The 10,249-nt window shown below is 42.9% G+C and overlaps 1 long non-coding RNA gene across 1 annotated transcript; it reads right to left on the bottom strand.

Moving 5' to 3' along the window:
* Positions 1-1,737: 1,737 nt before the first annotated feature.
* On the bottom strand, positions 1,738-2,311 carry LOC127919281 (uncharacterized). The gene is made up of 3 exons (XR_008102424.1): positions 2,173-2,311; positions 2,068-2,137; positions 1,738-1,965 (listed from the first exon to the last, which is right to left on the bottom strand). It is a non-coding gene; the product is annotated as an uncharacterized LOC127919281 (long non-coding RNA).
* Between the last annotated feature and the right edge of the window lie 7,938 nt (positions 2,312-10,249).

Below are 10,249 nucleotides of genomic sequence, written 5' to 3'. Positions count from 1 at the left end.
TCAGAGTTTAAAGAGAAGACAGTTGAATTGCCATTCAGGGTTTACAGAGAAGACAGTTGAATTGCCATTCAGGGTTTACAGAGAAGACAGTTGAATTGCCATTCAGGGTTTAAAGAGAAGACAGTTGAATTGCCATTCAGGGTTTACAGAGAAGACAGTTGAATTGCCATTCAGAGTTTAAAGAGAAGACAGTTGAATTGCCATTCAGAGTTTCAAGAGAAGACAGTTGAATTGCCATTCAGGGTTTAAAGAGAAGACAGTTGAATTGCCATTCAGAGTTTAAAGAGAAGACAGTTGAATTGCTATTCAGAGTTTAAAGAGAAGACAGTTGAATTGCCATTCAGGGTTTAAAGAGAAGACAGTTGAATTGCCATTCAGGGTTTAAAGAGAAGACAGTTGAATTGCCATTCAGGGTTTACAGAGAAGACAGTTGAATTGCCATTCAGAGTTTAAAGAGAAGACAGTTGAATTGCCATTCAGAGTTTAAAGAGAAGACAGTTGAATTGCCATTCAGGGTTTAAAGAGAAGACAGTTGAATTGCCATTCAGAGTTTAAAGAGAAGACAGTTGAATTGCCATTCAGGGTTTTAAGAGAAGACAGTTGAATTGCAATTCAGGGTTTAAAGAGAAGACAGTTGAATTGCCATTCAGGGTTTAAAGAGAAGACAGTTGAATTGCCATTCAGAGTTTAAAGAGAAGAGTTGAATTGCCATTCAGCGTTTAAAGAGAAGACAGTTGAATTGCCATTCAGAGCTGCTGTTACGGAGTATTCAACCCCCCCTTGGCTCGTTCCTCTCAGACACTCTGTCCTGTCATGATGCTGTCACCTCCACCCCAGTCTGAAACCCTCTAAGCCCTTGGCTCGTTCCTCTCAGACAGAGGCATATCTTTTTAAAGAGTATCTTTAATTCAGAGCCTGTTATGGGGTTACGGGTTGGTTGGTCCTTAAAGGCTGCAGCAGCACTGTCAACGCCCCAACCGCCTACAGCGGCTTACGGAGTACTCAACCCCCCCCCTTGGCATTTTAACTATTTTGTTGCCTTTACAACCTGGAATTAAAATGGATTTTTCGGGGGTTTTGTATCATTTGATTTACACAATATGCCTGAAGATGCAAAATATAGTTTATTGTGAAACAAACAAGACAGCCAAAAAAAAACTGAACTTGAGCATAAATATTAACCCCCCCACAAAGGCAATACTTTGTAGAGCCACTTTTTACAGCAATTACAGCTGCAAGTCTCCTGGGGTATGTCTCTATAAGCTTGGCACTTCCAGCCACTGGGATTTTTGCCGATTCTTCAAGGCAAAACTGCTCCAGCTCCTTCAAGTTGGATGGGTTCCGCTGGTGTACAGCAATCTTTAAGTCATACCACAGATTCTCAATTGGATTGAGGTCTGGGCTTTGATTAGGCCATTCCAAGATATTTAAATGTTTCTCCTTTAAACCAGTCGAGTGTTGCTTTAGCAGTATGCTTAGGGTCATTGTCCTGCTGGAAGGTGAACCTCTGTCCCAGTCTCAAATCTCTGGAAGACTGAAAGAGGTTTCCCTCAAGAATTTCCCTGTATTTAGCAACATCCATCATTCCTTCAATTCTGACCAGTTTCCCTGTCCCTGCCGATTAAAAACATCCCCACAGCATGATGCTGCCACCACCATGCTTCACTGTGATGAGAGGTTTTGGGTTTGCGCCAGACATAGTGTTTTCCTTGATGGCATAAAAAGCTGAATTTTAGTCTCATCTGACCAGAGTACCTTCTTCCATATGTTTGGGGAGTCTCCCACAGTACCTTCTTCCATATGTTTGGGGAGTCTCCCACAGTACCTTCTTCCATATGTTTGGGGAGTCTCCCACAGTACCTTCTTCCATATGTTTGGGGAGTCTCCCACAGTACCTTCTTCCATATGTTTGGGGAGTCTCCCACAGTACCTTCTTCCATATGTTTGGGGAGTCTCCCACAGTACCTTCTTCCATATGTTTGGGAGTCTCCCACAGTACCTTCTTCCATATGTTTGGGAGTCTCCCACAGTACCTTCTTCCATATGTTTGGGGAGTCTCCACAGTACCTTCTTCCATATGTTTGGGGAGTCTCCCACAGTACCTTCTTCCATATGTTTGGGGAGTCTCCCACAGTACCTTCTTCCATATGTTTGGAGAGTCTCCCACAGTACCTTCTTCCATATGTTTGGGGAGTCTCCCACAGTACCTTCTTCCATATGTTTGGGGAGTCTCCCACAGTACCTTCTTCCATATGTTTGGGGAGTCTCCCACAGTACCTTCTTCCATATGTTTGGGGAGTCTCCCACGTGCCTTTTGTCGAACACCTTTAGTGTATTTCTTTCTTTAAGCAATGGCTTCTTTTTTCCCACAGCCACTTCAGGGTCTTTGGTCTCTGTGTTGCCTCTCTGATTAATGCCCTCCTTGCCTGGGTTTTGGTGGGCTGCCCTCTCTTGGCAGGTTTGTTGTGGTGCCATATTGACCTGCTGAAAGGTGAATTCATCTCCCAGTGTAGATGTGGCCTTGTGTTTTAGGTTATTGACCTGCTGAAAGGTGAATTCATCTCCCAGTGTAGATGTGTTTTAGGTTATTGACCTGCTGAAAGGTGAATTCATCTCCCAGTGTAGATGTGTTCTAGGTTATTGTCCTGCTGAAAGGTGAATTCATCTCCCAGTGTAGATGTGTTCTAGGTTATTGTCCTGCTGAAAGGTGAATTCATCTCCCAGTGTAGATGTGTTTTAGGTTATTGTCCTGCTGAAAGGTGACTTCATCTCCCAGTGTAGATGTGTTTTAGGTTATTGACCTGCTGAAAGGTGAATTCATCTCCCAGTGTCTGGTGGGAAGCAGACTGAACCAGGTTATTGTCCTGCTGAAAGGTGAATTCATCTCCCAGTGTCTGGTGGAAAGCAAACTGAACCAGACTTCCCTCTAGGATTGTGCCTGTGCTTAGCTCCATTCCATTTTATTTTAATCCTGTAAAACTCCCCAGTCCTTAACATACCTTAAGGGAAGAATTCGGCAGTACCTGTATGGTTAGTGAGAAAGTCCATATTGCAAATGTACGGTCCCTTACTAGACGTCCGAAATCGTTTGTAAAATTCGCGGACGGCGTCGGGCCGAGCGGCAGGGCCGGACCTACCAGGAAGTCATCAAATGAACGTTGTCGGACATTCGGTTTCCGTTTTACAAAAATAATAAGATTTATGTCATTTTTCCCATGTCCCGGAAATTCCCACAAGAGGGCATAAGCAATCATATGGCTATTGCTACAAAACATCACGATTCACGACGGGGCCTTATCTCGAAAACTGAAAATATTTAGAAGCCGAAACTCGGTGAGCGTAGGGGCGGCATAATGGGCAGTTGGCCCCGAACAAGATGGCGTCTAGGCCTCAACGGTTTTTGAGTTATGGCCATTTATCTGGGATTAAAGGTCCAAAATGAAAATAGAGAAATTATTTTTCCACTTCACGTCAAAGTCAAGGAGCCTCCGGTGTCAATAAAAAAAGAACCAGCCATTTATCTATCGTCATTTAAGAGAAATCGTACAACGACACCTTGGTGATGTTCACGGATAGGTGTTTTTTTTTTTTCAACGGTTACAGATCCAGTTGCAGGTTGTTCTTACGAATCTTTTTAAAGTGTGCTGCGGAGCTCTGCGAGATTTCTGTGATTTTCTATGATTTTCTGAAATAACACACACTCACTAAACCCTCCGTAAATAACTCAGTTCTTAACGTAAAGACTTAAAACTCGGATTCTGTAAAGGCATACCCCAATCATGATATGAGTTTATTTATAGCTTCCTGTGGCCAACCGGAAGTGCCTTTAATAGTGTCACAGTGGCAGTTTCCATGGGTTAAAAAGGTCAGATCTTTTCAAAACTTCATATGTGTGACTAGGTAACCCTCATGAACTGTAAATCAGTCATTTCTCCCAGCAGATGTCAAAGAAAAGCTCTCACACGCACACACAGCATTCTGGAGTGAAAAACATGGTTCTTAAAGACACAGAGAGCAGGCAATGGCATAAACATAATGTCTAGGCCGTGCCGAAATTACGAGATATCCTGCTTGACCGTAGCTCGCTCGGTCCATCAGACCATTAGAAAAGTAGGCCCAAAATGAAGCCTGCCCCAAGGTCATTTGCTTTTGGGTGACAGTGAGAGAACCGTTAGGGTGAGAAGCATATTCGACCTCAGGTACGTTCCTAAGGTCCTTCCGATCCGTGCAAGCCTAACCTTGACCGTGTGGCATTAACCCTTAATAGTTAAAAGAAGGTGTTTACTTCAAATAGTTTGCATTGACTTCTCTCCCCATAGGAATACATTGCCTGCACCCCTAAATTCAACCTGAAGTCTATATGGGTTATGAATGCCGTATGAACCTGTCTTTGATAACAGTCCATCAGGCCAGTATGAGGTCTACCTGTGTTGATTCTAGGCTTCCTGGACCAACCGGAAGTGGTTAAAATCACCCTAAAAGTGTTTTTCCATTACCTGCCTGCAGTTTGATAGACATAGTGCATTCAACCCTGTGTAAATCAGTCAATTCTTAACGTAAGGACTTAAAACACAGGATTCTGTAAAAGCATAGCCCAGTGAGGATATGTGTTGACTTATAGCTTCCTGTGCCAACCGGAAGTGCCTTAATTGGTGTCTCAGGGGCTGTTTCGAGGGTTAAAAAAGTCAGATCTGTCCAAAACTTCATATGTGTGATTAGGCAACCCCCATGAACTGTAAATCAGTCATTTTTCCCATAAAATTTCAAAGGAAAACTAAATCACACAGACACACAACTTGGAAGGAGGGACGTATTGGGGGTTGTAGAGACAGACAGTGCCTCCAATAGTTAGCTTTGTTCGAGCTAAAAAAGAACCGTCAGACCTAGAGTTCCGAAACTTTAGAAACCTGTTCTAGACCTCGGGTCGATAGTGCGTGGTGAGTTAGGTGGCTCTAGAAGGTTCTCGGACCGAGAAATAGCCTCGTACATTTGCAATGATTTCAATTCATTTTGACCATTACGAAAATGGCGACATTTAGAAAAGTCTCAGAGACACAAGACTAGGTGCATTGGAACCGGCTCGGCCCATAGAGACGGACCCCAACGTTTCGGTCCGATAGCTCATTCAAGGACCCCATAGCAAGGCATGGAAAAAAGTGGATTTTCAGCACCAATTAGGGTTTTACTCGGGCACCGAAGGACCTATCGAGCCGAAACTCGGGATTGGGGTCGCCTCACATAGGCCTTCACATAATGTCTGACCTGGACATCCGCAGCTAGAACGTAACTATGTGTTTTACGTTTTTATTATGTTTTAAACTAAAGGCGCTGTGAATTATGGGCCTGCTCTGACATATATGATAGTTGGCTTCTAAATGAGTTGGAAAAAGTGGGTTTGGTGTCAATTGGTATCAGTTTGGTGTCAAAATGACATCTAATTGACTGATGGACACTGACTTGCTAGTTGACTTTTGTACATTAGCAATATGTTTAAACGGAGAGGGACCATCACCAAAAGTGACATTCTGAAATCAACCCTAACGAGCCATGGAGATGAACCAGAATCACTGCCCAGCTATCCCGAGTTCATCGGGCCAGTCAATTCACATTCCTGCAGGATTTTTATAGCATGACAAATTCGTTTATGGTACCTGCCCATTGAACCATATTGCAAATGCACAGTGACTTTGCAAAAGTGAAAAAACATAAACAAATGGACATGATGAAATCAACACAACGAGTGATGGAAATGTACAACTATCACTGCTCAGCCATCCTGTGTTCATCAGACCAGTCAATTTTGCATTTTTGAGCATGTCAAATTTCATATGGTAAATGCACATTGAAACATATTGCAAATGCGCGCGCACTTGCAATATGATTCTATAGTGTAAAAACATCACCTAATGGACATGATGAAATCAACACAACGAGTGATGGAAATGTACAACTATCACTGCTCGGCCATCCTGTGTCCATCAGACCAGTCAATTTTGCATTTTTGAGCATGTCAAATTTCATATGGTAAATGCACATTGAAACATATTGCAAATGCGCACGCACTTGCAATATGATTCTATAGTGTAAAAACATCACCTAATGGACATGATGAAATCAACACAACGAGTGATGGAAATGTACAACTATCACTGCCCGGCCATCCTGTGTTCCCATAGCGAGCATTAATATCAGAATGACCGGTAAATGCATTTACAACCATATTTTTATTTTTGGGTTACCAGTTGCACAACAATGCACGTGCATTTGCAATATGATTCTATAGTGAAAAACATCACCTAATGGACATGATGAAATCAACACAACAAGTGATGGAAATGTACAACTATCACTGCTCGGCCATCCTGTGTTCATCAGACCAGTCAATTTCACATTCCTGCAGGATTTTTATAGCATGACAAATTCGTGATGGTACCTGCCCATTGAACCATATTGCAAATGCACAGTGACTTTGCAAAAGTGAGAAAACATAAACAAATGGACATGATGAAATCAACACAACAGGTGATGGAAATGTACAACTATCACTGCTCAGCCATCCTGTGTTCATCAGACCAGTCAATTTTGCATTTTTGAGCATGTCAAATTTCATATGGTAAATGCACATTGAAACATATTGCAAATGCGCGTGCACTTGCAATATGATTCTATAGTGAAAAACATCACCTAATGGACATGATGAAATCAACACAACGAGTGATGGAAATGTACAACTATCACTGCTCGGCCATCCTGTGTCCATCAGACCAGTCAATTTTGCATTTTTGAGCATGTCAAATTTCATATGGTAAATGCACATTGAAACATATTGCAAATGCGCGCACTTGCAATATGATTCTATAGTGTAAAAACATCACCTAATGGACATGATGAAATCAACACAACGAGTGATGGAAATGTACAACTATCACTGCCCGGCCATCCTGTGTTCCCATAGCGAGCATTAATATCAGAATGACCGGTAAATGCATTTACAACCATATTTTTATTTTTGGGTTACCAGTTGCACAACAATGCACGTGCATTTGCAATATGATTCTATAGTGTAAAAACATCACCTAACGGAGATGATGAAATCAACACAACGAGTGATGGAAATGTACAACTATCACTGCTCGGCCATCCTGTGTTCATCAGACCAGTCAATTTTGCATTTTTGAGCAAGGTCAAATTTCATATGGTAAATGCACATTGAAACATATTGCAAATGCACGTGCACTTGCAATATGATTATATAGTGAAAAACATCACAAAATGGACATGATGAAGTCAACACAACGAGTGATGGAAAGGAACAACTATCACTGCCCGGCCATCCCGAGTTCATCAGGCCAGTCAATTTTGCATTTCTGCAGGATTTTGAGCATGTCAAATTTCTTACGTCATTTGGCCCACAAAAATCCTTATGCACAATTTAAAAAAATATATAAAAAAATATGATAATAAAATTGGACAAAAGTATATTCATACAGTTCTTACACATGTGTAATTGACAAAAAAATGAAAGAATTTCAAAAAACGGTCCAGAAAGCACTTTTTAAGGGTGTGTGAAACAAAATTTTGACATTTTTGACTTTTGACTTTTGACTTCCTAATTTGGAAAAAAACATATAAATGTAAAAAAAAAAAAAATTATGATAATAAAATTGGACAAAAGTATATTCATACAGTTCTTACACATGTGTAATTGACAAAAATCGAAAGAATTTCGAAAAACGGTCCAGAAAGCACTTTTTATGGGTGTGTGAAGTTTTTACAAAATTTTGACATTTTTGACTTTTGACTTCCTATGAAATCATATTGGAATTGGACAAAACATATTCCTTATGCGCATATAAAATTTTTTTTAAAAAATTATGATAATAAAATTGGACAAAAGTATATTCATACAGTTCTTACACATGTGTAATTGACAAAAAAATCGAAAGAATTTCGAAAAACGGTCCAGAAAGCACTTTTTTAAGGGGTGATAAGTTTTTGAAAAAAAGTTCATTTTTTCAAAATTTTACTTTTGGACATTAATTTGGGTTACATATCCAATATGAAAAACCCCGGTGGAGCGCATTTGCCCCCTGTTGAATTTTTAAAGTGTTACAACTGGCAATTACCATATGGCATTTGCAATACACTTTGGATGAATCAACGCCGAATTGGGTGGTATTGGCCAATGTGTATATGGTTTGTCCGATGCCAATGACATGCCATTCATTTTTGTCCAATACAGGGGGGTATTCCCTTACAATGACAAGCATACCCATAACATGATGCAGCAACCACTATGCTTGAATATATGAGGAGTGGTACTCAGTAATGTGTTGTATGGGATTTGCCCCAAACACAACACTGTATTCAGGACAAACATTGTATTACTTTGCCACATGTTTTACAGTTTTACAACCTGTTTTAAAGGCCGGGCGTAGAGGTCATGACCCAAACTCTTCCTACCTGTTTTACAGGCCGGGCGTAGAGGTCATGACCCAAACTCTTCCTACCTGTTTTACAGGCCGGGTGTAGAGGTCAGGACCCAAACTCTTCCTACCTGTTTTAAAGGCCGGGCGTAGAGGTCATGACCCAAACTCTTCCTACCTGTTTTAAAGGCCGGGCGTAGAGGTCATGACCCAAACTCTTCCTACCTGTTTTACAGGCCGGGCGTAGAGGTCATGACCCAAACTCTTCCTACCTGTTTTACAGGCCGGGCGTAGAGGTCATGACCCAAACTCTTCCTACCTGTTTTACAGGCCGGGTGTAGAGGTCAGGACCCAAACTCTTCCTACCTGTTTTACAGGCCGGGCGTAGAGGTCATGACCCAAACTCTTTCTACCTGTTTTACAGGCCGGGCGTAGAGGTCATGACCCAAACTCTTCCTACCTGTTTTACAGGCCGGGCGTAGAGGTCATGACCCAAATTCTTCCTACCTGTTTTACAGGCCAGGCGTAGAGGTCAGGACCCAAACTCTTCCTACCTGTTTTACAGGCCGGGTGTAGAGGTCAGAACCCAAACTTTTCCTACCTGTTTTACAGGCCGGGTGTAGAGGTCAGGACCCAAACTCTTCCTACCTGTTTTACAGGCCGGGCGTAGAGGTCATGACCCAAACTCTTCCTACCTGTTTTACAGGCCGGGCGTAGAGGTCAGGACCCAAACTCTTCCTACCTGTTATACAGGCCGGGCGTAGAGGTCAGGACCCAAACTCTTCCTACCTGTTATACAGGCCAGGTGTAGAGGTCAGGACCCAAACTCTTCCTACCTGTTTTACAGGCCGGGTGTAGAGGCCAGGACCCAAACTCTTCCTACCTGTTTTACAGGCCAGGCGTAGAGGTCATGACCCAAACTCTTCCTACCTGTTTTACAGGTCGGGCGTAGAGGTCATGACCCAAACTCTTCCTACCTGTTTTACAGGCCTGGCGTAGAGGTCATGACCCAAACTCTTCCTACCTGTTTTACAGGCCGGGCGTAGAGGTCATGACCCAAACTCTTCCTACCTGTTTTACAGGCCGGGCGTAGAGGTCATGACCCAAACTCTTCCTACCTGTTTTACAGGCCGGGCGTAGAGGTCAGGACCCAAACTCTTCCTACCTGTTTTACAGGCCGGGCGTAGAGGTCATGACCCAAACTCTTCCTACCTGTTTTACAGGCCGGGCGTAGAGGTCATGACCCAAACTCTTCCTACCTGTTTTACAGGCCGGGCGTAGAGGTCATGACCCAAACTCTTCCTACCTGTTTTACAGGCCGGGTGTAGAGGTCAGGACCCAAACTCTTCCTACCTGTTTTACAGGCCGGGCGTAGAGGTCATGACCCAAACTCTTCCTACCTGTTTTACAGGCCGGGCGTAGAGGTCATGACCCAAACTCTTCCTACCTGTTATACAGGCCGGGCGTAGAGGTCATGACCCAAACTCTTCCTACCTGTTTTACAGGCCGGGCGTAGAGGTCATGACCCAAACTCTTCCTACCTGTTTTACAGGCCGGGTGTAGAGGTCATGACCCAAACTCTTCCTACCTGTTATATAGGCCGGGCGTAGAGGTCATGACCCAAACTCTTCCTACCTGTTTTACAGGCCGGGCGTAGAGGTCATGACCCAAACTCTTCCTACCTGTTTTACAGGCCGGGCGTAGAGGTCAGGACCCAAACTCTTCCTACCTGTTTTACAGGCCGGGCGTAGAGGTCATGACCCAAACTCTTCCTACCTGTTTTACAGGCCGGGTGTAGAGGTCATGACCCAAACTCTTCCTAC

Source organism: Oncorhynchus keta, unplaced genomic scaffold (genome assembly GCF_023373465.1).
Source record: "Oncorhynchus keta strain PuntledgeMale-10-30-2019 unplaced genomic scaffold, Oket_V2 Un_contig_16229_pilon_pilon, whole genome shotgun sequence".
Classification (NCBI taxonomy): Eukaryota; Metazoa; Chordata; class Actinopteri; order Salmoniformes; family Salmonidae; genus Oncorhynchus; species Oncorhynchus keta.
Note: the sequence above shows the minus strand (reverse complement) of the source record. Positions and strands in the feature narration are given on the sequence as shown.